Source organism: Mus musculus, chromosome 7 (genome assembly GCF_000001635.26).
Source record: "Mus musculus strain C57BL/6J chromosome 7, GRCm38.p6 C57BL/6J".
NCBI classification, from domain to species: Eukaryota; Metazoa; Chordata; class Mammalia; order Rodentia; family Muridae; genus Mus; species Mus musculus.
The window spans coordinates 132455722-132476645 of NC_000073.6; the positions used below are offsets into that span (position 1 = coordinate 132455722).

General features: G+C 49.1%; 1 long non-coding RNA gene across 4 annotated transcripts; it reads right to left on the reverse strand.

Annotated features, from left to right (window-relative positions):
• Positions 1–5943: 5943 nt before the first annotated feature.
• Gm35147 lies at positions 5944–10407 on the reverse strand. Of its 4 annotated transcripts, XR_378548.4 has the most exons (4): positions 10116–10407; positions 9779–10010; positions 7802–7955; positions 6291–7482 (listed from the first exon to the last, which is right to left on the reverse strand). It is a non-coding gene; the product is annotated as a predicted gene, 35147 (long non-coding RNA). The 4 variants fall into 4 exon arrangements; XR_001778298.2 differs by lacking the exon at positions 10116–10407 and adding an exon at positions 5944–6133 and having other exon boundaries at positions 7302–7955; positions 9779–10097; XR_870006.3 differs by having other exon boundaries at positions 6568–7955.
• Positions 10408–20924: the final 10517 nt, after the last annotated feature.

Here is a 20924-nt window from a genome sequence, read left to right on the forward strand (position 1 = left end):
CTTGATCCTTCCCTCACAGAGGCTGTTCTCCAGGCAGCTGGAAGGCCTCCCAGGTGTAACCTGCCTTCCAGAAATGCACCTCAGGCATTTTAACCCAGTTCCTCTAACAGCCTATTTCCCTCATTGCTCTAAAATTAGCAGAGCTGGGGCACTTGAGCATCCATTATGGAAGCATGTTCTGGGTCAGGTTTTGATGGAGAGGCTCAGGGGTGGGAGGGTGGATACCAAGCATTCTGAGATTGGCAGGGAGACAGACCTTCCAGATCACTGGCTACCTGACCAGGAAGTTAGTTCCAGAGCCTGGGACAAGACAGGAATCAGGCATGCAATTCCAAGTGTTTAGGCCTTGTGATGGTTTGTATATCCTTGGACCAGGGAGTGGCACCATCTGAAGGTGTGGCCTTGTTGGAATAGGTGTGACCTGGTTGGAATGGGTGTGTCACTGTGGGTGTGGGCAGCCTTTGGATGAAGACATAGAACGCCCAGCTCCTCCTGCGCCATGCCTGCCTGGATACTGCCTTGCTCCCACCTTGATGATAATGGACTGAACCTCTGAACCTGTAAGCCATCCCCAATTAAATGTTGTTTTTTTAATAAGACTTGCCTTGGTCATGGTGTCTGTTCACAGCAGTAAAACCCTAACTAAGACAGGCCTCTTCTGTATTTTTAGCCAGTGGTCCCTCTGCTCCAGACACACCCCACCTTTAAGGAGAAGCCCAAACATGAGATCACCCCAATCCTTGCTCATCTTCCTAGAATTGTCAGAAGCAAATGAAGGAGATTTCTCGGTCTAGCTCCCTGCAAACCTTCATCTAGTTACATTGTTTTCTCTACCTTTTAAGTCAGGGACTCGTGTAACCCAGGCCAGTCTCACACTCGCCATGTAGCTGAGAATGATCTTGAACTCTTGGCCCTCTTACTTCTAGCTCCAAAGTGCTGGTACTGCAGTCATGTGCCACTGTATCTGTATATGTGATGCTGGGGGTGGAACCCAGGGCTTCGGGCTTGCTTACCATTGCAGAGTCTTTCAAGTCTCTTTCCAATGGCTCTGTTGATTCCCCAAGTTTCTCTGCCATCCTAGTCACCTCACCCCTGAAACATGCCTCTCTCTCCTCGTCATCATCATCATCCTCTGATGCCCATTGGTTTATGTGACACAGAGGCCTCACCTACCTGTCCTCTGGCCAGGGAGACTTTCAGATTCCACCATTGGCCAGTGCTCCTCATGATGTCTTAGAGCTGAGAACTATCCGTAGGGAAAGATGTTCTAATTGCTGCCATACATAACATTGGCTCCATACTTGCATGTTCCATAGTGCCCTTCCAAGGGGTCCTTCCACTGCAGAACTAGGGAGTTTCCTATACTCAAGGCCATTAATGTTATGACAGCCACTCCCAGGAGGTATCTCCTACACTGAGTCCAAAATGGACCCTTAACTTTGGGAGAGAAGCTAACACCATAGAAGACTTTCCGCATCACAGCTATTGAGCGAACCAGTGCCCTTGGCTGACTGATTCTCTCTAGGCTGACAATGGAATCTCTGGTTCTTCCTCCTAGGCCAGGGGTCCAGACACCCTTGGTGATATTACTCTCCGCTCTGCAGGCAGCCCCTTGGTCTACCCTCCAGGAGGATGGTGAGGGGGAATTGATGAACACCAGCACGTTGTAGCCATTAAGAAAGCAGCAAGCTGCCCTCCTTCCACCGGCTTTGGCTCTGTCACAGCAGAGAAGACACGTCTCCCCAAGCAGGGCTCAGATGCAGGTGACTGACTCTGTTCACATCAGATGAGGTGCCTGACGGAGACCATCCTCCATGGACAGAGTGAGCAGACAGGAAAAAGTCCAAACAGTGGGTACTTTATTAGCAACTGAGGATTAATAACTTTAAACAGGGTGAATGAACACAAAGGTCTTGGGATGCCAAGCAAGAGCCGGAGTTTGCAGGGCAGGTCTGGGCCCCTGTGGAGTGTCAGCATCTGTCTTAGTCATGGTTTCTATTGCTGGGATGAAACACCATGACCAAAAGCAACTTGAGGAAGAAAGGTTTTATTTCACTTAGATTTCCAGGGAACAGCTCATCGCTGAGGGAAGTCAGAGCAAGAACTCAAGCAGGGCAGAAACCCGGAGGCAGGAACTGATGCAGAAGCCACAGAGAGGTGCTGTGTACCAGTGTGCTCCCCATGGCTTGTGCAGCCTGCTTTCTTATAGCATGCAGGACTACCAGCCAAGGTGGCATCACCCACAGTGAACTGAGCCCTCCTCCATCAATCACTAAGAAAATGCTCTACAGTCCTGCCTGTGGCCTGATCTTTTGGAGGCATTTTCTCAATTGAGGCTCCCTCCTCTCAGAAGACTTTAGCTTGGGTCAAGTTGATTTAAAACAATTCAGCACACCAACTCTCGCATTTCCAGAGCAGCAAGCCTCCAAAGTGATACAAGTCACCCTACCTGGAGGCCAGAAACTGATGCCAGAATCAACTTCTATCCCCAACCAAAATCTAGGTCTAAGCCTGCAATCACTGATGCTGGCTCAAGCAAGGTCCCTGCACCAGGCAAAAGCCTTAGGTAATGGGGGATCTGGAGACCCATCTCCAGTGAGTCTTCCTGTCTCCTCCTCCTCCATTGTACTCTAATATGGAAAATTCCGAAGCCCAGATTTTTATGTTGCTAGCTGGACCCAGTTGGGCCCAGATTGGCTAAATATGAGCACACAAATGGGGTGAGAAACAGGACCCATGAAGAAAGAATAGTCAAGCCAGAGCCTACCAAAAGCTGCTGAAGATTCACAATCAGGTTTGTGGGTCTATATCTGCAAATATTTTTAAAATGTTTCCATAAATTCCAGGCCACCTTGTACTGCCTGCCACTCCCCTGACTGCCTGCCAGCAGGGGCTTTTCACTCATTTTCCAACAGCTGCTGGGCACTAACAATTATCAACAGCCAGCCTCCCCGGCTTGAGCCCGCTGGCTGTCAGGAAACTGTCAGAAAGGATTGTATTGGAGGCCCAGTCTGCCTCTAACAAGCTCGCAAAGGAGGCCTTTGGGGGGCTGGGGAGATGCACAAGCAGTAAAGTACTTGCTTTTCTGGCATATGGACCCGAGTTACGTCCCCAGAACGCAAATAAAAAAGTCAGGCCTGGAAGTGCATGTTTATAACCTCAGCGCTGGGGAGGCAGAGGCGGGTAGAACTCTGGAGCTGGCTGTCCAGCCACTTTGACATAATGGACTAAAGAGAGGCCCTGCCTCAGAAACAAAGTGGGCAGGAATCTTCAGGAATGACACCAAAGGCTGACCTCTGACCTCTACATTCATATGTTTACATGGGGGATGGGGGAGAGAGGGACCAAGGAGGGCTTTTAACAGAGGCATGGGACTGAAATGAAGAAGTATAGAAGAAAGAGCAGGTTTTGGAAGGGGGAGCAGATGCTAGCAGCCTGAGCTGCCAATTCCCCTCCCCAGCCCTAGGTCTCCCTAACACCGCTTCCCTCTGCCTTCAGGCTCTCTCATCTCCCCTCTCCTACCAATCTCTTTGCTCAGACATTCAGACCTGACTGCCTCCGTTCCAGTGCCTTCCTCCAAGTTACCAATCCCAGATCCCTTGAGAGAGATCTGACTGGCTGCCCTGGATCAAATCTACCATCTCATTCAATCTATGTGGCCCAGCAATGGAGAGTCCCAGATTTAACTTGGCTTTGGACCCTCCCGTAGGCTCCCTCTGTAGGTGAGTAACCCTCTTCCAAGGTAAGATCGATCGATAACGCTGACCAGACCCTTCCATGTCTTCAGCCAATCTAGGATTTCTACAATTCACCTAATCCTGGCTCAACTCTTCTTCCTCAGTCCTCCTCTTCTTTCCCAATAGTGGTCTCCTCATCAGCCAACGGGATCATATTCACCTCTCACTCTGATGTCCCTTAAATATGTCTTCCCCAGTCCTTGCGATGTCCGAAGACTGATGCTTAGATCTGCCGGGCCAGTCCTCCAACTGTGAACCTGACCCAGATGGGTTTAAGTGTAAGAACCAACCTTGAGTTCCTGCACAACAATCTGATGCCTGGAATTTGACACTGTAGCACTGTCATTGATCTTAACCATCAACTTGACTATATTTAGAATCACCATGGAGACACACCTCTAGATGTGTCTGCGAGGATACCTCTAGAAAGGTATTTCTTTAACTGAAGGGGGAGGACCCACCCTGAACATGAGCAGTACTATCCCGGGGCTAGAATCAGGGAGTAGCAGAAAGAGAAAGCAAGCTGAGCACCGGTGCTCATCACTCTCTGCTTCCTGACCAGGGATGCCGTGAGCCAGCTGCACCACACCCCTGTAGCCATGCCTTCCTGCGGGATGGACCATAACCCTTCTTAACAGAAGCCAAAGTGTCTTCCGGGTAGTTTGCCATAACAACAAAAAATGACAAATACCTGGTCCTTATCCTTGCAAGGCTCTGTTCCCTTCAGTCCTGCCCAGCCCTTCCAGCCTCTGCCTGACTCCCAGCCCTAACACAGGGCCTGGAATATGAGGGACCCTCTAGTGGACCCTGTCTCAGCTCCAATCTAAAGATGGCCATGCTTTACCTTCCAAGAAAACCCAGATGTCCCCAAGCACAAGAGGAACCTTCCTGGAGAGCAGATGAGAGCACACATTTTCACATCAGCTATCGGATACTCAGCTCTGCTCAGCAGAGGACAGCCCTGTATGGAGAATCAGCATTATCCCCGCAGGAACTCGGGCTGACAGTGCTCTGCTGGCCGTGGAAGGAAGCAAGGAATTTGCTGAATGGTGAAGCAATGAAGTTGCACAACTTCCCAGCCAGCACCCCGGAGCATCTCCTAGACTCCTGTTCCAGGTTCTCCATACCAGTCAGTTATCTGCCCATAGGGAAGTCCCAGATGACAAGAGCCATTTCAGAGGCCTGCTCAGCCTCATTGCCAAGGCATAAGACGACATTTTCAGAAAAGCCCAGCTTGCTTTCTAACTCAGTTTCTCAAGAAGTCATGTGACTTCCAGAATCCAAAGGCCCTTCTTAGGAATGTTCTAGGGCTAAAACTTCCTGCCCAGGATAGGAATGGTAGTGTCAGTTTCCCAACTATCTGTTCCAGGAAGCCGTGATGTCACTGTGAGACAACAGTCAGTGAACCAAGGAAGACATGTGGAAGCCATATGCAAGGCAGAGAGTGGGACCCACTATATGTCCTCTTTGCCCGGGCCTAAAGTGTTCAGCTCTCCAATCTCCCACACAATAGATGGAGGCACACGATATAGGGCAGACAGCTCTGAGTCCTCCTCATTGTACTCTAGGCACCCTTAACTCAGGAGCAAGCTCAGTGGCCAGTGCCAGCTAACTTCACTTTTGCCTGGCTTGACACTATCTGCCTTCATACCCGCATGTGTCCCCGGAAATATAGAGCCTACTCTGGCCAAGAACAATACCCATAGCACAGGCGTTCACCCCAAAATGAGAGGAAGGCCTTATGCAAGACACCCAGGGACCAACCCTGCCCCCCAACACTTGTTTCCTTACCGTGGAAGACAGATAACATTCTACCCAAAGGATTCTCATCGCTCTGGTGCCTGTGGTGGGCCAGGCACACAGAAGGCCCCTTGGAGAATAGCTTGGCTCAGCTAATACTCCTCAGGTCCTTCAGCAGAGAGGTCCATTCCATTTGTAAAACCTAGTTTTCCTAACTAATGTGATCCCCAAAGCTTTGTTTCCAAGGATATACGTTATTTCTAAATCTCCTTAGGCTACAAGAGAGGAAGAATCAATCTTGTGAAATCAAAGTCTGCACAGAGCAGCAGGTATGCCCAGACACTGCTCCAGAACGGTACTCCAGGGAACAAAGGAGGAAGTGCTGAAAGCCTTGGCTTCCGTCTATGACTTCCCTGCAGGTGCGCAGAGGCGCTGGCCCAGCCAGCCTCAGCCAGAGCACTCTTGCACTCTCTGGGCCTCAGTTTTTCTGGTGATGTAGCCAGGTGTTCCGGGGAGACCTCCAGAGGCTACCAAGCTCTGAAGACAGTTTCCCAAATCACCTCTCCAAGCAGATGAACGTGAAGATGCTAGCTCAGCCATCTTTGGAGCCTTATCTTTCTGGCCCCAGGTGTGCCTGCTCAGATGTCTCCTCCTTCCTGAATGCCAAGGGAAGAGATAGATAAGCCATCACCCCCTGCCCTGACACCCACGTGGTAGGAGAAAACCTACCCCAAAGTTGTCCTCTGACCCCTACACCCATGCTATGATGTGCATATGTGTATTTGCATGGAGAAACATAGACACAAAATAAATAACTATAAAACATTTTAATAACCTTTGGCATGATGGTACACACTTTCAAGCAATTACAAGACAGAAGCAGGCAGATTGTTGTGAGTTCAATGCCACCTGATCTACATAGTGAGTTTGAGGACAGCCATGGCTACATAGTAAGACTCCATTTCAAAAAAATGCATATATACACATACATATATATACACATACACACACAGAGCACATCATAGGTGTCCAATAAATATTTATTTTTAAATAAGTTTGAGAATAAATAAATATGTGAACAAGTGTCCTTATTTGTGTGTGTGTGTCTCTGTGTGTGTGTCCACAAGTGTGGGTACATTCTTAAAGATGCCCTGTGGTAGGAGCTGGGAAGATGACACAGTCAGTAAAATACTTGCCACATAAGCATGAGGACTGGAGTTTCATTCTCAGAAGCCACATAAAAAAGCCAGCATGGTGTTGCTGATCCCAGCACTGGATAGGTAGAGATGGGAGGATCCCTGAGGCTCACTGGCCAGCCAGCCTAGCCTACTTTGCAAGCTCCAAGCTGGTGAGAGATGGTGCATGGTACCACCTAGAGTTGTCCTCTGGTGTGTGTGTGTGTGTGTGTGTGTGTGTGACTCACACATATACTGATGTACAAGTATGTACCCACACTTGTGCAAACACACAAAAATATGCACACACACAAATAAAAGATTGATGTCTTGTGGTAGGGAAGGAGACTCTGAGCTTTCCAAGCAGCCATAAAAAGGCTCAAAGAAACGTAATATCCATCCTAAATATTAGGTGAGTTCTATGGAGATACACTGGGATATGGATCTGTACAATCAATTGGTTCTCCATGGAGTTCATGACCCAGAAAAAAAAATTAAGGATTATTTCCTTAAGGCTTCAAATGCAGTGATTAATGAAAAAGCTAAACAATACTGATTTCTTTTCCAGGGCCAAATTCTGGCTCATATGAATGGGGTCAGATGTTCAGTTCAACCACAATGTCTACAACATGAGGGATGTGGAACCCACCTTCATTCACCATGTGCACAGTTAGCTTCCCAGGGCAGCAGACCCTAATGAAGCCATGCCACGTGGATCTGTGAGAGCCCTTCGGAAGCTCATTAGTTCCCACCACAGCCGAGCAGGGGGAAGATGCCTGAAAGAGGCATGGTATTGTCCTGGAGAAGGGTCCCTTCAGAACACTTGAACTCTAGAGAGAGAAGCAGAGTGGCTATGGAGTCCCCTGCCGTGTGTCAGAACAGACCCACCCTCCCATCCACTCTGTTCAGCACCAAAGGGAACAAGTGTTTCTGGAGGCCCATCGAATCTTCTTTGCTTCCCTAAACTCTAAAACTCATTAGGCCCCAAGGAAGCATCCTGAGTGTTGAAAGGACTTTGAAAGACAGCAGTGTCAAACCAAATTGAAGAAGACGATTAAAGAATATGGGCTGATGAGAGCAGCTCTCCGGGGTGTGCTCAGGTGTCCACTGTATACTAGGGAAGAGAGGGGCCCAGTTGGACGTACTCACCCTCAACGAGCCTATGCAAACCTCAGTCAAGAAGCAGGCAAAAAACTGGGATAATGCCTGGGAACAGGATGTGAGCGTGGAGAGATTGCCATTTTCACCAGGAGACAGCCATGTAGAAGGTACAGCTCAGCTGTTAGCACTACTGAAAATGGGTCTGCCAGGAAAGTGGAGAGAAATCAGAGTGAACATTATAGAAGGTACATCGAAAGGAATGTGCTTACCCATTATGTATTAATCCATTGTTGACCAATGATGCACCAGAAAGCAGAGACTTAAGACAACAGTTTCCCAGCTTCTGTGCTCAGAACCACAGGAGTGGTGGCTTAGTCGGTACTCTCCTCTGAGGTCTCCCACAGGCTACAAACACGACTGAAAGCCCAGCTGCAGGAGAATCCTCTCCCTGGCCCCTCACATGGTTAATGAAATGTGTTATTGGACCAAGGCCTCCCTTCCATCATGGCCACATGGCCTCACTATAAAGCAGCACACAGCAATGACCACCCATTGCAAACAAACAAGAGACCAGGGGCAAGATGCAAACCATTGCTCTTGGTGCCCTAATCTTGAAATCCATGTCCTATCACTTTGTCACCTTCTGTGCATCAGAAGTCATTACATCTTGACTCATTCTCAAGTGGAAAGGGTTGCACAAACCAGGGGACACCTGCAGGAGAAGAGGGTTGGGGAGCGATTCACGTGGCATCTCTCAATCCTTGAACCTGATGACACCACTTGTTTGAAAGATCCCTAAAACTGCACCTCAGGGGAAGAGCAGCTCACCAGTGGTGTGGTGCCAGCAAGGACAAAAAGAACATCTCACCTGTGCCATCGCATGGTGCCACTGTGCACACAGGCAGTACAGCTCTGTCAATGTGCAGCTTAGTAGGCAGACATTCTTGGGTTAAGGAAACCTAGAAACAGCCGACTGGGAACAGGATGTGACCATGGAGCGATCGCCTTTAAACAGGCGTGGCTCAACTCAGGATGCAGAGCTTGGGCAGCAGTGGGTGCTGGATGTCAGGACTGTGTCCCTCATCCCTTGTCCTTGTACTGTCTGTCTCTACCTGCCTCAGAAAGCCATCCCAAGAAAAAAGAAAAAAGAAAAAAAAACCTCTGACTGTCATTACAAAAGGCAAGTTGACAAAATTTTGCTTCTTTGCACTGGGCTCACACAATTACTTCCCAACAGCTGTGCCCACCTCTACCCAAGAAGAAAGCCTTTGGAAATACTGTTTCATAGAAAAGGCCACGCCTGTTAAATGGTTCCCAGTCTGAGGCCATGGGTTTGAGGATAAGGTCCTCAAGTAGTCCCCAGAGTCTCTGACTTGCTCTGCAAGCCTGGGTCAGATGACAATCCTCACTCCCCATGTCCTGTTCCTCATCACTGGGTTAGGCTTAGTCCACACAGCTACACCCTCCCCTGCAGGTCTTTCCTAACCTTAGGTATGGCCAGAGCCTCTGTCCCCCTTATCTCCTCCAATCCAGAGAACAAGTTGTAAATAAAACTGGGGTGCAGGAATTGCTAGCTGTCCTCTAGGGTGTCATGTCCCGGGTGTTTACATTATGCCAGATGTAGCAACTCATTTAGCCCTGATTTTCCAATAAGATGCATGAGTCACATAGCAGCAGTAAGTTGTCTGAGGCCTCATGGCCAAGAAAAGAGCAGCTGGGATTCCAACTTCATCTGATTTTGCCCAGGAGATTCAAACCATGTCTGATTAGTTCACAGTAACTCTTCACATTCCTCCAGGAAGAAGAGGAAAATTAGAAGCATGGCTAAGCATCAGGACACCCGAACCTTTTTATTTGTGAATGCCATGAAATAACCAAGAGCAAGCAGGGTAGATGGAAAATCCCAGCTGGCTGTGTCTCCAGGGAGGATCTGGGAAATGACCTGATCAACAGAATGCAGATGAACACCCAAGGTTGATCCAGCACCCACAAGCAAAACCCTCTGTTGGCTGCAAGTCCACTTACCTGGTCCGTCAGTTAGACGGGGAAGATCACCACAATGAAAACTGTGGCTCTTGTAACATACGGCAGCCTTGTAGTGTGGAGAGCAGCTGGGCCACTCATTCATTCAGCCATCCCAGGCCTATGTCCATGTTCCAAGGTTTTAGGACACAGGTTTAGGGTTCATGGCCTAGACGAGACAATCTCTCCATCCCTCCTGGTGGACAGGCAGTGAGCAGGTGGGGGCTATCGAGGGCTTGAAAGGAATAGAGAGGCTATGAAAAAAAAATGCTTGATGAGCCAATGTGGCAAAAGTTGGAACAGCTACTGTTTCATTCTAGCCTGAGAGACAACCTCCTACCTGGAGCAGCCATCTTGGTTTCCCAGCATGCCCTGGGTGCTCAGGAAAGTCCAATCAGCTCAGCCTATGCTCATTGAGAGATGATGAAGGGGAGAGATGAGAAAGGAGGAGACGGGACATCACGAGATGTTTAGAGTACACACCTCGTTAGGTATGTTGACCTCACCCCTCCTTATCGTCCCACAGCCCTAGGAAGTACACACACGGGGTTTCCCTATTTCTCAAAGAGGAGATTATAACTCTAAGACAAGAACCATGTTACCCCATTCAAAGGGGAAGTTTCCCAATGCCTTCAGGGATGACCTCAAAATAAGCAAGCCTGCCTTGAAGTTAGCTGCACAGTCCCCCATGACCCATCCAGGTACCCTAAAGACTGTGGGTAATTGACACCAGAGAAATGGACAGCCTTGGCCACACCCTGGGACTCAGCTCACAGAAACCAGGCACAGGTGACAAGGCAATGCCTTTGAGTCTCCGATGAACACAGCTTTTCCAGCCCTTCCTTGTGCAGACATGGAGAAACTGAGCCCCAGCACATCCAATATGTCGTGACTACGGCCCACTTTCAAGACTATCAGACCCCAGGCACTGCTCTGCCTGTCCCTCTCTGCCCCTCCCCAAAACAGGGGACTCTCCCTCCCAGGTACCTCCCATTCTCTCTGTCCTTATTTCTCCGTAGGAGGAATTGTTCGAGGTAAGAGAGACGGTTCTCAGCTGCTGCGATCCCCTTTTCAGTCTAAAAGGCCGTTCGTTGGCTCTGGACCCAACCAGGAGAAATCAATTTCAGACAATAGCTGTCCCCCTCTGGCACCGCTCTGCCAGACTGGGCTCCTATCCTCCCTCCCGCCTCCACAGTAGCCACTTACAGAATTACCAAGGAGCCAGTTGTAGATTGAGACGGGAGGAAATGGCACCAGTCCATGGAACAAAATGGATTTGAACTTCAAATAAAATTCCAAGCTCTTCCCATGGGCAGATTCTTATCATTTTTTTATTTAAACCCACTGTGAAGGAACAGGTGAGCAGTGGCTCACTTCTCCCAATATAAAGCAAGGGTGCCCTTGAACATCTGATCCCCCTGTCTCCACTCTAGAGGAGTGTGGAATTACAGGTGTGAGCACACAAAGAAACACAGAAACTCACTGGGAACTGAGCAGCTGAGGAGGGGAAATGGGGCAAACTGGGATAGCTGAGATGCAGGAACCTAGTGCTTTTATGGTTAGTGATTTTATGTGCTTTTTATGATGTTTAAATTTTTAAAAACAAAATAAAACTGTACTTATCCATGAATTTGATAATAAAAGAATTAGGTGCTTTTTTTTTTTAACACAAAACGTTAGCGCCCCACCCCCATCCCCCGGGACAGGAAACACGAGTCCCAACAGGTCACAGTGGGCATGGACAGTGTGCCCCTGACTTGGACATGAAGGGAGGAAAGGGGATCCCCTATTTATGGGGATCTTGAGAAGAGGTGGGATAATGAGGGGACTTAGCAAACAGGAGGGGCCTGGGACTTCTTTTGTAATATATGGAACAGTGACCAGTAGCAACCCTAGGACAGTCCTCAAAATTCACAGGCCGTCATACGTGCTTCCTGCTCTCAAAAGAAGCCAGACAAAGAGTGTGTGTGGGTTTGTGATCCGAGGGTCTGCACTCCCTCCATGAAGTTGAAAACTGAACTTCCATGTTCAGCTCCAGTCTGTTCTTCTGGGAAATGGGAAGAAAGGGGTCTCACGAGGACCTTTGCAAATAAAGTCAAAGAAGAGACAAGTGGGGAGCCTGGCAGTGCCCTGGCTCTGTTCCAGTCCCCACCAGGGTTTTCAGAGGACACCTGCCAGCAGGTGCCAAACTCCTGGACAGCTCTTTGGTCATCAGAACTGAGGGTTGGAGGCCCTTTAGGAAAGCAATACCTGTTTCATTTAGCAGTGGGCAGACCAGCAAGAAGAAATGAAATGGAAGCCAATACTGGGGCTCTCGGAGTCTTCTCCAAGGTACCTGATTCAGCAGTGATGCACATAAGAGAGAGACAGCTTCCTCCTACCCCCAGCCATGAAGAAAAACCAGAGCATAGTGAGAAAGACTTTACTGGATGTCAGTCTTTAGGAATAGCCTGGTTGGATAGCCTTGTTGGGATCATGGGACAGCAAAAGGCCCCACGGGGAAAGGACCAATGGAATCTCCACAACAGGCCCTAGCAGGATCAGAACTGGGGACTCTAGGGAACCTCACTCTTCAGTCCACAGTGCAGAGGTATAAACAATTTTAACAACAGTAATCATGGGCACAATGTGTATATATACATGCTGTGTGCCAGCCACACAGTTCTTTATGAGGTCACTATAACCTCTTCTAGACTGAAGGTCAAAGAAATTAAGGAACTTGCCCTAGATCAAACAAGATATGGCAGGGTCTACAGCTTGAATCCTGATTCTTTTTTTTTTTTAAGATTTCTTTTCTTTCAAATTATAAGTACGCATACACTTATGTACCGGTCTGTGTCCGGGTATGGGTACATCTGAGTGCCGCTGCCCACCAAGTCCAAAATAAGATCATTGGATCCCCTGAAACAGGAGTTACAGGTGGTTGTGAGTTAGCCAATGTGGGCTAAGAATTTAATTCAAGCTCTCTACAAGAGCAGCAAGCTTTCTTGACCTCTGAACCACCTCTCCAGCCCAGTGAAGCCAGATTCTTAAACAGTCTTTTTCATAAGGGGAACAAGAGGATTCCCAGCTGGAGGGAGGGTCATGAGCTGTGCTTAAAGATAGTTGCTGAATTATTCCCTCCCACCAGTCCCACTGCAGGCAGTATTGACAGGAAGGGTCCAGCTGGGCTGACTATAGAATTCCTTGACCAATCTAGGATTGCAGAGTGTGTACCAATATCAACCACTCTCCCTCATCCCACCCCACCCCAACCTTCTCTCTGGCACATAGTAGGTGTTCAGAAAATGGCTCTGGGATAAGCACGTGGTCACATGGCTATTTCTGAATATACTGAAAACAGCCCAGTGGAGTCCAGCTTTCCCCTTCAAGCCACGTTGAAAGAGAAAATGAGATTCTCCAAATATTCGCATGGTTGTAATTCATCTTGAAATTGAAATGTGTTTTCCCAAATTACCCACTGTGGCTGGTTTCAAAGAAGTTACATTCTTGTAGACTTTAGCTTCAAGATAGAGCATGTCAGATGCTGACAGTGAAAATGAAGGGTGCCCCCGGGATGCTTGAAAAGACAGTAGCAGAGCCTGACAGCTTATCCTCCCTAGGATGAGGCCCCAGTCAAAGAGGAGCCCCTGCTAGGATCTGGGAGAACTCCTGCATGGCACCAGCTGCTGGGCCTCCCTAGGGCCCATCCTTCTTTTCATTAACCTGGGGATTGATTCAATAAATCTCATGGCTTCTGATGTTCTGATACCCAGGGTGTGAGTTGACTGGACCCAGATAAAACATCTTACACAAGCCCATATCACTCGTGTGTTAAGAGACAAACATGGGCTGGGGAGATGGTTCAGTGAGTTAAGTACTTGCTATATAAACAAGAGGACCTGAGTTCAACCCCTGAAATGAATCTAAAGAAAATTGGCCATCGTGGCATATACCTGTAAGACCCAGAGGGACAGGAGAGACAGGCAGACCCCTGGGGCATCCAGCCCGTTGGTAAACCGAGAACCACCCACTTTTCAGAACTAGGTGCTCCCCCACCCCCAACTCTGCCTTCAGTGACTCAGTACCAGTGAGTCCCATCATCACTAGCAGCCAATGCTAGTCGGGTCACATACTTTTTTCTATACACTTCTGGCCTCTCCTCTTCCCTTCGTCCCCTCCCCACTTACCCTCTTATCCTCACTCAGAGGTGGTCTTTCACTCCCCCACCCTCCATAAATCTCCTGCATGTTGTGTGGTGTGATTTTTTTTTTACAGCATCCCTGGGCCCTCTGATTGCCAGGAGACTATTTTGCCCTTACACATCCAACCTGACATAATCAGCCATCTCAGGCCAGTGAAAGACCTTGTCTCAAAAACAAGTAGACAGCACCCGAGAAACAGTACCTGAGATTGACCTCTGGTCACCACCACGCATGGACACATACCTGTCACCAGGGACCTAGAACTGCCCCCCTCTAGATAGCATTCAGTCCAACCGCAGGGATGACGGGTTGGGGACAGGAAGACGGTTGTGATATAGGTGCTTATGTGAGCAGAAGCCCCAGATTTGGGGTGTGAGAGAAGCTTAGGTAGGCAGAGGTGGAGTGCTGACATTAGGCCAAGAGCAGGTATAATCAACGATGTCCCTCTGTCCAGTTGCCACCTCTCTGGGGAGACCATCATCTTGATTTGGTTTAGCCTACAGGCTCCACTGGACCTACAGGTTTCACTGGAGACAGGACTGAATGGATGGCGAGAGCATGCAGAGAAAGCTGGGACTAGGCTCAGCATTGACCTATGAGGAAGCCTTAGGGGCAGATCCAGAAGACACGTATCTGCATGGACTTAGAGGTGGGCTCTACAGGGGCATACACAGAGAGCAAGATGGGCTGGGTCTGTTGCCAGATAGTTTCCTGAGTTCGGCCATCTCAGGAGCAAGTTCCACCTTGCTGGCAGAAACAGAACTAAACTCCTGTTTCCAGGCTGCAGAACCCAACTCTCTGGCCTCTTCAGATGGTCCATGCTTGTTTGTTAGCCAGTAAGGGATGCAAAGAGGGAATCTAGCCAAGGCACACAAGTCATAGTGTGCTGCCTGTCCCCACTTAATTGAGTGCGTGCAGCTTGCCCAGTCCTTGTTCTTTATCATTCTAGATTCCAGGTCAGACTCCAGGAGGGGACCTGACTGCAAAAGCTGACTCAAGGACCCTGAAAACAGATGACCCGGATAAGGAGAAGTCACCAGCCTTAACTTCCTTGTTTAACCCCTTATATCAAAATATGATTGGTTAATGCAACTGCCCACCCCACCTCCCCACACATATTTTGTGATCCCATCCTTTAAAAATGTCCTTCCAGGATGAAGTTCAGATCCTGAATTGGCTGACTCCCTGCACGCCGAGAGCCTCAGCTTTCTTGACTGTTAAGGTGGCATGGTGTTCATACTGCAGAATGTAGTGAGAATTGAGTAACTGATTATGGTCAGAGGCCATATGGTTATTTGTGCATGGTACAGTTGCTAAAGTACAGGCCCCAGCCCCCGTCTCACGCCTGCCCTGTCATGCCTGCCCTGCCAAAGGTCCTGCTTAAAGAAACTTTAATTCCTATCTAGTTCAGTATCCCAAAATTCTTTGGGGGAGTAGGGTTGCTCTACAGCAATGGGGGATGGGGGACGGGAGGGGCGGAGTCACTTAGGAGGCAGTCCTCCACCCTGTCCTCTCCAGGAACACTTTGCCTTAGTGTCTGCAATAAGCCACACATAATAACTATGGGTGCAAAGAGGTACCACTGAAGACAAGGCAAGGACCCACTGGGCCACAGTGGGGAGGGGCTGAGTGACCTTCTACATCTTAGAGATTTCTTTCTAGAAGTGGTGGTTCCTCCTCCAGACAGAACCTAGGATGCAGATAAACGTTATCCTCCCTCCAGAATGGATAACGGTCCCTGAGAACCCCATCCTCTGATGTCTGACTGAGCGAGCAGAGCCCACTCTCTCCCAAGTCCTCTGGGAGGTCTTCTAGTTGGTCCTGTGGGATTTGTTTTTCATAGTGCCCTCTGGTGGCTGGGTGCTTGCCATGAGTCAAGCATTTTCTTGTATCCAGCACTTTCCAGGGGAGTTGGGGGAAGCTGGACAGCTTCTTTTTTCAGACAAGGAAATTGAGGAATTCAAAGGTGAAATGACTCCCCCCAGACAGACCTTGCCTGGTCTTGTTTCCTCCAATCAAGTTACTGATGGAGATTTTTTTTAAAAATAAAAATAAAAGGAGACAGGCCAAGCTGGGACCTCCTCATGGGTCAGTCTGGGAGCCTCCCTCGAGGGCAGAAATCAGAGGTGGGTTGGCCTGGAAAATGGTACCTCCTGTCCTAGCATCTAAGAAGGTCCAGAGCTAAGAGGCGCAAGCAGCAAGAGAAGTGTACCCTACCTCACTCAGGGTGCCAAAGCCACTGAGAAGGAGCTCAGGGTACCCACATATACCTGAACACCGAGCACACGGGTATGAGCTACACAGATTCGGTGTCAAACGCTTGGGGGTACGTGTAGAACAACTGCAGTGTAGTCAGCCCAAAATGCAAACCTCGATCGTTAGCTTCTACTTTACCTGACAGCCTTCCTCCCACGGTGCTATAGCAAGCTTAGGGTGAACTTGGTGCCAAAAACGTACTCCTTTTCTCACACAAGAGCCAGGTTGGAATGTAGAAACGTAAAAATCCAGCAGGCTTCTAAGGGTGACTCCTGGTACCACTAGATAGAAGAATGGGGTTTAGATTGGAGCAGACTGGCCCTGTCTCTGGCATGTGACCTTAGCAGAGCACTTTTTCTATATCCATAAGCTTCTTCCATGCTCTTGGGAGGATCATTTCTTCAGGACAGACAGAAACACAGCCCATGTCACCATGTGGTACCTACTAATACCAAGTGACTAGTAATGAGAAGCTGAAATACCTTTGTGCCTCAAGGTCAGTGTTCTCTCTAGGGCCGGTGTTTTGTGTATATACATGCAAACAGGGTATTCTAGAGGTAGTGTGTGTGTGTGTGTGTGTGTGTGTGTGTGTGTGTGTATGTGTGTAGAGAGAGAGAGAGAGAGAGGGAGAGGGAGAAACAGCAGCAAATTTGATTTAGACACCTAATTCCATTTAAAATGACTTTGGCCATAAATCTCCCACTCTCCCTGAAGCACATTTCAGTGGCATGGACATCTTGGGATGAGGAGTCCCCGCATCCTGCATCCTGCTGGCTAAGCAGGACTATATGCACACTGAAGGCACCCAGAGACCCAGACCAACATTGAGTAACGGCTCCTCCTTATGCTTGTGGAAGACCTGCCAGCAGCTGCTTACAGAGCTAGCTTCAGTCAGCCTCCTCAACAGTCCAGAGGTAGCCCTATAGCTGTGAACAACTGTGAGGCTCAGATCCCCAGAATGGCTCTCAATGCTGCATTACTGACTCTAAATAGAGTGTCTTGTTGGGTCTCGATAAGCGACAAGGAGGCATGGTGGGGGTCATTCCCTTGGACAAGATTCCAGGATGAAATCTGGACCAAGCACCCTGCCTGTGACCTGGCGTAGATATTTAGTATACTTCCTAGATCCTGGGCTTGCTGGGGCTCAAAATATGGCTAAGACCAAAGCTCCAAGCCTAGGTGGTTGGATGTGGAGCCTAGATTGGGCACTTACCAGTGGGGAGTCATCAGTCAGTTTCTGAGCCCTCAGGGGGTCCGTGCCTCACTTAAGTAGTAGATATAATAGAGCTGAATATGGCAGGGACCTGCCACTGGAATGGTCTCAGGTCATCTACTGTCCAGGACCACAGGGTCATCAGTACAGCAAGAAATGCTTTCAGAAACACATGGACTGTAATATACGTAGACACCGAAGACTCATTGGCGTCCAGACACCCTGAATGTACTGACACAAGTCACATCTTACACAAATATATTGACACCCACAGACTCAGGGACACAGACATATATACACACACATCACTTAGATATAGGCACCTCCCTTCCACACATAAAAACTCCCATACCCGATAGGCCAAGTGGAGCTTTGACACAGGTGACTGGATGTTGTCACTGCACTGCCTATAAAGCCAGGGTCAGAGTTGACATATTTAGACACCTCCTACGTCCCTGAACCCACTCTACCTCATTCACCAAGCTTACCCCAGGATCTAAGAAGTTCTTAGTCTAACACGCTTGATAACATTAGCAACGCTGGTGGTACCTTGGCTTGGGATCATGACTGGCTCCAAATGGCCCTGTATCAAAGGGCTTTGAAGAACCCACCTTGCTCCTGACACACCTTGCTCCTGACAGACACAGGGGCATGCCAGAGCCTCACTCCTACCTGCCCTGAACCACTTTCCAACAGGAAAAGCTTTGAAACTAGCGTTTAAACACCAGCCATCAGAGGCCCATCAGCTGTGGACCTCAACCCCAAGGAAACATGGCGGAACAATGGCAGAACCAAGCTACCCTTGGCTCCTCAAGGGTCCCTCCCTGCCCAGATACACCCTCCCTAAGCCCCACCCTACAAGATGATCCTGGGTCACAGCACAGCAGGCAGTTCCAAATCACTCTTGTAGCCTGTACCCCCAATTCTCTAATGCCAGATCTACAGCCCTGGGGTCTCATAGCCAGAGGAACTAAACCCTGACAGGAGGAGGCTACTGTGGGGAGGGAATCTAATCACTTAGGAGCACCAAAACATAATAGGGAACAGGGCCTTCATGCCCTCTGCTAATGTCAGAAGGTCTGGGAGTTTGTGGCCAGGCAGAGGCCTGAGATCCAGGACCCAGTAAGGCTAAGAAGAACCAGGCAAGAACCCCACTCAGCAGGAACTGCTATAAACTGTCAAAGGCAGCTCAGGGCTCTCTGGGGAGCAGTCAGCAGGGAACCTATCTGACTGAGTCCCTGTCTGGTTCCCCTCCATCCCTTCTCTCCAGATAGCATCCAATGAGAAGCTGGTCACATAGGGACATCTCTCATGCCCTTTCTTCCTCATTCTTGTGTCTAAGAGGCCATCAAGTCCCTTGGACCACTTGTCCCAGGAACTTTCCCTATAGACATTCAACTTCCACCAAAAGGTCCAGAGCAGCTGTTCTCTGAGTTATGGATCATATCTTGCAGGCCAGAAATCTAGACAAGGCAGAGCTGGACAGCTCATTGCTACCCCACAGTGTAGGGGCCCCAGTTGGTGGGACCCCAAAACTGGCATCTAGAGTCATCTAATCTGTTGCTGTCAGTGAGGGCCTTAGTGAATCCCCTGGGTATGAGTATAAGGCCTTCCTGCAGCCTGGCTCTGTCCAGCCTGCAGCCACATGGGCACAACTCTCTTTCTTTGAGTGTCAAAGTGGAGTGTCCTGATTGACCCAGGGCGTAGCCTCTGACAATTATTGCTTCTGCAGCAGTTTGTCCTGAAGGAGCTGGCCCAAATCCGAGGGGAGCAGACATCAACACTGCATCTTATTAGGAAGTGTCAAAGACTGTGTGGACATATTTCTGAGCCACCCATCAGCTCAGAGGTGCCTCAGAGGTGCCATGCAGCCTTTGCCCTCCTGACTGCTTCCTCGGGTCAGCTACTTGTCTCCCAGAAGACTTGGTCCTAGCCCAAAGGCTGGAAAAACAAACTCATGTCGATCTGTCTTCCTCCAGCCCTGTCCTTCCATGCCATCCATCACCAATAGGGAGGTTCAGAGCATCAGCAAATTAAGAAGCTCTGGAACCCACAGCCACTTACCAAAGCAGGACATAAGCTTTAACCACGGGAGGGGCAGCATTGGTTACTGTTCCTATAGCGCCCTCTGCCTCCGCCCCAGCCACATTACATACAAAATCCTCCATGCCCTCCTGCTCATGCCCTGTGTAGGCTAGTTTCCTAGCCTGAAGTACTCCTTCTTCTTTCAAAGGAACCCTAGAAAACTCATGTTCACCCTTCAAAACCCAGCTGCCATGTCACAGCCTCTGTGGTGCCAGCCTCCTATCCACGTATGAGCACAACACAGGTGTGGGTCTTAATCTTGGTGGTGTGATGGAATCTTGGTCACTGTCCTAGCTAACCCCATCCTGGCTCTCTTTGGCTCGGTTGCTTGCCTCCTTCACCTGTCCTTTCCAGTCACCTTGGATTCCAGGAGCAAAAGGACTCGTTGCAAAGCACATCTGTAGCAGGCAACTGAAACAACACCAAGCAATGGGGAACCTGCAAGACAGACTCCTCCCAAACAGGGGCAATTGTCAAAGCAGGCAAGGCTGGGCTGTGGAGCAGAAGGCATTATCTCATGACAAGTGGAGAGCCCCAACCTCAGCCCCAAGCAGTGACAGACTTCTCCAGGCCACCTTGAGACACCAGAACCAAGCAGATCCCACCGGCCAGAAATGCTTAATTCTTTGGACCTCTTGCCTGCCTGGCTCTACAAATATCCAAGGTTCATTGTTGGGCCCTACTTGGCCTCTGTTTGGGCCTTGAAGACAAACCTGAGCCTAGTTTGATTTTCGAGAACAGTCATTCACCTCCACTTGAAAATGACTCAACATGGCATAGATGAAATTGCCTCTGCCTAGCCACCACTAATGTCTAAAATTTTCATAGGCCCTGTGAAGTCACCCCATATCCTTCATCATCTCACACCTCCCCATACGTCATCTCACCCCATACCCCTATCCCCACCTCCTTGCCCTGCCTATATAAGCAAATTGCTGCCACATTAAATCGAGTCCCTGCTTCGACAAGATTCCCAGCCCGGTGTGGTTCCTCTTGGGACACCACTCACCATCCCATTCAGACCCAGAGAGACCGGCTCTCCTCGCAGCTATCTGCCAACAAAGAGCCCACAGTTCATGTCAGGGATCAGTTGACCCCTTTAATATTTGTCCCCATGTGGCCACACTGAGTAAGCCTCCTTCCTCCCTGTTTCTGGCTGTTGTGATCTCTGTAATTGGCATATTGCCATAGGTAGAAGAGTCAGCTATTGGGACCGCAGGAAGCAGGATTTTTGCTCTAAAATTTTGGTTGTAAAGGAGGGTTTATTTTTATACATGTGTATGGTTGTCTGAATGTATGTACATGCACTGCATGCATGCAGTGCCCACAGAGGCCAGGAGATGACACTGGGTCCCCTGGAACTGTAGTTACAGATGGTTGTAAGTCAACATATGGGTGCTGGGAACCAGAT